This window comes from Pollicipes pollicipes, unplaced genomic scaffold, assembly GCF_011947565.3.
Source record: "Pollicipes pollicipes isolate AB1234 unplaced genomic scaffold, Ppol_2.1 Scaffold_3447;HRSCAF=4054_pilon_pilon_pilon, whole genome shotgun sequence".
Taxonomy (NCBI): Eukaryota; Metazoa; Arthropoda; class Thecostraca; order Pollicipedomorpha; family Pollicipedidae; genus Pollicipes; species Pollicipes pollicipes.
Genome location: NW_023596297.1, coordinates 19,089,087 through 19,095,086, shown reverse-complemented (window position 1 = coordinate 19,095,086; position 6,000 = coordinate 19,089,087).

The window sequence follows — 6,000 nt, the reverse complement described above, 5'->3', positions numbered from 1 at the left end:
GGTGAAGAGAGTTATTCATATTGACGGTGGACACGGGGATGCACCTCGTCTATATAATTTTGGTATGATGTCCAGTGCGCTTCGCGCAGGTTTCATATGGGCAAAAACAGAAATCCACTTGTCGTGAGGGGACCTCAAACCATATGTTATTTGGATAATAGTCGCTAAGAAGCGGGTCTGGCTTCACGTTGTGTGTGAAGTGTGGCGCGATGCGTGATGTGCAGAGGGCTAGAGCTGGGGCACGCTGCCGCTCGCTGTGTGCGGCACGCAGCTGCTGCCACGCAGGGCACAGTGCCTGCTAGGTCATCTTTTGGGGCTAGCAGGGGCAGGGCGCTGGGGCGCTTGATGGGGCTAGACGTCAGCGCTAGCTTGAAAACAGCCACCTGGGCGATGTTCAGGCGGTTCACCAGCGTCGACCCCATGGGGGCACCCAAAAAGCACCCCAGGCGCAGCAGGCCGGCTGCTTGGTGCCCCGTAAGCGCTCTGACAAGGAGAGACCCTGATCGAAGAGGCTCGGCCCACTCGACCTTGCCCACGGTTGGACCGAGCTCCGGCGATAGACGAGCGAGCTCACCGTGCTAAAAGACTTGCCATTGTCGTGGGTGATCAGCACTAACGACGAGTCGGGAGGGGGTCGAGGGAGGAAGAGAGAGAGAGAGAGAGAGAGAGAGAGAGGGAGAGAGACAGAAAGAGAGGGAGAAAGAGAGAACGGTGTATTATAAAAACACGGCTTCGGGTACCAACCCATATAGCACGCAGGTAAGCATTGCACGTAAGCACAGAGTAGCCTTTTAGCATTCATTGCACATATTTACAAATGCAGCGGCGAGTCTAATGGAGGGCTTGCTCTCTGTTGGATGCAATGATATTCATGTTTATGTGAGTTGTTATGTATGGCACGCCTGATTTTCGCAGCCTTGCGCCGCAGCAAAATGTCTGCGACGTGTCACCATATCGGGTGCTCCTTCCCGAGATCACCCCTCTTGTTGGTGGGAGGATGTCTCTATGCTCTGGAGATCTCAGGATTTGTTGTCTAAACCGTAAGCACAGTGTCTCCCTCCTATCTGCAAATGTTTCCATTTTCAGAATCTGTAGAAGTCGTTGATAACTCTTGTCATACCCGGCAATGGTTTTGAGAGCCCGTTTCTGTACCCGCTCAATTTGTTGCGCTTGGTGGCCGGTGAGCCCGGGATGAAAACAGTCGCAGAGTATTCAAACAGAGGTCGCACATATGTGATGTAAATTTTTGCCATTTGATGCTGTGGCGGACGGAATTTCTTCATAACGTGAAGCGTATATAAAGCCTTCGTACCTCCCCTAACAATTTCATCAACTTGTGCCTGCCAAGTCATATCGCTGGATAATGTTACTCCTAAAAGCTTAGCTCTTCTAACAATTGGTAAGCTGATCCCATTCATTGCGACGTCCGAGAGTATCAGGGGTTTCTTAGCAGTAAACGCGAGGGAGGGGCGAGTGCCTCACGGCACCTGGACGGGTCGGGAGGGTAAGGACGGTCAGGCGGTACGGTGGTGAGGTGCGGTGAGTGGTTGGAACTGTTGGATGATGCGGTAGTGCCGGCTGAACGCCGAGTGTGGGTTAAACTTAAATCAAAGCGCGACAGTGAAAAGCTCCGGCCCAAAGGTGCGGTCTGATAGTATGGTCTTTGGGTCGTAGTGTCGGCCGTTCACACAGCAAAGGAATTCCCCGGTGAGAGCACGGAAAGAAGCAAAGGAAGATAGGCTGGAAATGATGTACTAAGCCTTGCAAGTGACGGGAAAGAAGGGAGGAGTCTTGAAGAGGCGAGACGAAGCGGCGTCAGGCCAGGCAGCAGCGCAGGCTAGGCAGCGTGATCCCATCCCCCAGTTAAATATGCAAGAACAACACGTGGAAGAGCCAAAACACACGCTCAAAACGATCGTCTATTTTTTCACACGTGCTTGGATTAACAACAAACTCTGCGGCGTGTTGAAATACAAGAGGAAAGTGACCTAATTCCGCACACATAGAACTCAAGTGGTAATCGCCACTGAAAGGCTAAGTTACGAAGGCCGTGACCCAGCCAGTACATCTAGTGCAATCCATTGTCTGTCTGGGCCTGGGATAAGAAAGCCGAATGTACCCATGTGTGTGGTAATAAGAAAAAATTCTCGGGATTTCTTCATTCGTGCGTCTTTTAAAACACACGTTCTAACAGCACATAGCACCGAGCCCCTACTAGCGTGTGCCCAGTAACGCATTTAGAACGCATGCCTAGTAATGAATATTTCCTTTAATACAGGGTAACTATAGCGATTATCATGCATAGTTATCTGTGGTTATGCAGGAATAATTATAATAACCAATAAAGTTGATTAAAATAAAAAAATAATATAAATCAATAGTGTATAGATACAATAAAATTAAACATGTTACATGAAGTAGCAATACAAACTTCATGGAACGAACAGCAGTCGCTATCATTTATATAATTCGTGAATGTTTCGATGCATTGCGTATGATTATCAGGACGAGTGCGATAGTGTCAACTTACAGCGCAATATAAGTACTTTTAACCGACAACGCCAGACATGACAGCGGTCCCAGTTAACACGACCTCTTCGCGCATAAGCAGGACAGCTTGAGAAATAAATCATGTTTTCAATGCACCATCATTATCTTCAAACTTAACTGACAGAGACATGCATTATTAAACACATGCATTTTCCAGGCTGTCCTGTTGCTGCGCAGGCGTCGTGTTGAATTGTGTGAGCTGTGACCGTTGTGAGGTCTAGCGATGTTGATTAAATGTACTATATTTCATTGTAGCGTCGTACCCTCGTCCTGATGATGACACGCAACGTACTGAAACGTTGACGAATTACATAAATGATACTGACTGACGTCTTTGCCATAAGGTTTTCACTATTGCTTGACATCCGAAGATGTTCCATCGATATTGGATTGTATAAATATATTAATATTTTACATATACATACATACGTATATATGGTTGTCTATATCATTATATGTATATATGTATATATATATATATATATATATATATATACATCTACATAAATTTGCTAACGTAAAGTTCTCCATAACACTGAGCTAAAGCTTCAACTGACCTGTGCATTACAAGCGAAGGTTTGCAACGTTCTCTAGAACTTCAAGAATCCAGAGTCGGCCACAGCCCTAGTTCAGCGCATGGCCTAGCCCCACTAGTATTAACTATGCTCTGTCGGATTTCCCACTGGTAAACTTATTTGTTTTACTATTGTTTCCACAACACTGGAACACCAATGAGCAGACCTCGTCTGCGGCTAGTCCGTGGGCAAACTGTGCTAGCCTTGTCAGAACAGATGCAAGAATGGTGTCTCCCTGAGCGGTCTCCAAGCGGTCTCCAAGCGGTCACCTGCAACTCAGCTTGCAAATGGCCTCGCAGCATTCTGACCGGAGCATTGTGTGCCTCACTGACCGCGCAGAAGCTTAAGCGACGTGGCCTTACGACAGACACAGCTGCCCGAAGCTTCTCACCTTGTCCACTTTGGGCGAAGATTTTCCATGTTGGAGGCGGGAAACGGAAGGAACGAGAGAACCTTAATGGGAAGCGACGAATAAGACGGGACAGAGATAGCACAACTGGGCGGAGACAAACAAGTGTGCATTCAACGGGGACATCATTAGCGGACAAAAGTTGACCTCAGCGAAATATCAAATCACGAGGGGTAAAGGCAACTCCTACCGCTTTCGGGATCTCCATCCATGACAGATTGCCTCCCACTTGGGACTTCCAGCAAAAAATTAGGCTTTTAATTGAGGAGCCTGGTTGAGCCTTTAAAGAGAGGCATGTGCACGCACATGCCAGTATGCCAGCAGTTGAGAATCAATGGAAGCAAGGGTAGGCGCCGACTGCCGCCATTTTATTTGGCATAAAAGTGCCCGCCACTTCAGAACACTTTGATTTTGGAACGGTTTATTTCGAGAGTGCGGTTCTTTGAGCACAATCTTTCAAATCATCATCATCATCATCATCAATCATCATCGAATCAATCAAAGATTTAGGTTCTGGATAAATTCAAAGATAAAGGTTCTGGGGAGATACTAATACGCAAACCATCAAAAATAAGCTTGTTGCACATTTTGACGAGCCACAGGTTTGGGAAACTTTGGCTCTGCAGCTGGAGCATTTGTTTTATAGCGCCGAAGAAGCGCATTTTTTCACTAAAGCGTCCTTCATCGTTCGGCCTTTCTTGAGCACCTTTTGCACCTCCTGTGGGTTTCCTGGGGCGCCTCAAATTTCACTCTTTTAAGCACTACTCCTTGCCAATGTTTTTCCATGCCTGAAGGTACGTGGAAATTCCAGTAAAAAAGTGATCATCAGCAACACTGTTTTGAACGACATAATTTCAGCCCAGCTATTGAGACTTGAACTGGTCTGTCTTCAGTACTTTTTTACCCTTTCCAACGGGTCAGCAGGGAATCGGAGTTCTGTTTGACCATTCTCTCTTGGCATACGTGTATATATATATATATATATATATATATATATATATATATATATATATATATATATATGTATATGTGTGTGTGTGTGTGTGTGTGTGTGTGTGTGTGTGTGTGTGTGTGTGTGTGTGTAACACTATAACCAATACCTGGATTTGCCTGACTGATCCAAGGCCCCATCGTCGGCATGGTCTTGCATTTCAGTCAGGTACAAATTGGTTCAAAGGATACCAGGCAACTCGATGTAGCCTTGCACAAAGCCTCCGTTACATTTTACCAGGGGAATGATTTACACGCGTTTTAAAGCAACTGAAGCACATGTTGGTAACCGGAAGGCCTTTGAGCATCAAACCGGACCCTGTGTGGTTGTAAGCTCCATTAATTTTTGGGAGGTCGCGAGGATATGTGAGTTGAGAGCTCTGAGAGCTCAAAGATACCCTGAGCAGCCTGTGGGGTCCCTGAGCAAACAGAAGGCTATCTCAGTGGCAAGGAAACTACATGGTAGCCCATAAGTGGCCACAAGGTTTCCAACAGGATGGGACCTCGAACATCTTAAGGTGGCACGCTACCCTTTTGTACTCTTTAGCTTTTGTTAGATCAAACGTGTCGTCTTTTGATCGGTGGTGCCAGTTTTCTTGGAATCCTTCTGAAAGGCTTGGAATCTTGATGTTGAAGTAGCCGTTTCCTTGGATGAAATGTTATTGAACTCCCTGCTCACTACTATGAAACTGGTGTGTTTTGTCATTTGCCTTACTTTTCCAACAGGTGTGTTCTGTGATGTTTGCAACACACTTCATCTACAACACATGTTCACAACACACACACAACACACAACACTTCGTCAAATGTTTGTGCAATAAATGCTACGAAAGCTTGAAACATTCTGTTTGGAAGAAGATATACAAACTCTGGCCTATTATCCCGCGAATTCAACGAAACGTTATAATATGGCTCTGATTTCCCTTCTACGGCGTTAACCACAGTGGATCTTTTCGTAGTGCACTTTGACTTCGGGAACAGTATCACATGAGTCATGTGACGCATTGATTCAAAAGCTTAAACCAGCGCGCTTCTCGGTAGCTGGTCTTTGCCACCAGCTGTGTCAGTCACAAACGCAAAATTGTACCGCACTATTTACGCCTAGATGATGTGCCACTTTTTACCCCGGAGACCCGCGATGTGCGGGTTAAAACTGCTCAAAAGTCCATAGTAGCCCGTAGCAGCTTGTAGCGCCTGACAACGGCCCCAAGCAGAAACCGCCGTCGTCATGACGACGGCGGTCGTGGCACCTGAGGTTGTGGTAGATTTGGTATGCGTACTGAGGTTACCAACAAAGGAAAAAGTGTAGTACTGTCACAAAACATGAAAAGCGTAAGTTGGACGCGAAAACAGCTAAAATTGATCTCTTTTGTGTATCTTGATGGTGTTGCAGCGACACTACCCAACGCTATTTTTAGACGTGGCTGGTCCTTCGGTTTCGCCAGAGCATGCTTTTGAAACATGCCTCAAAGGTTG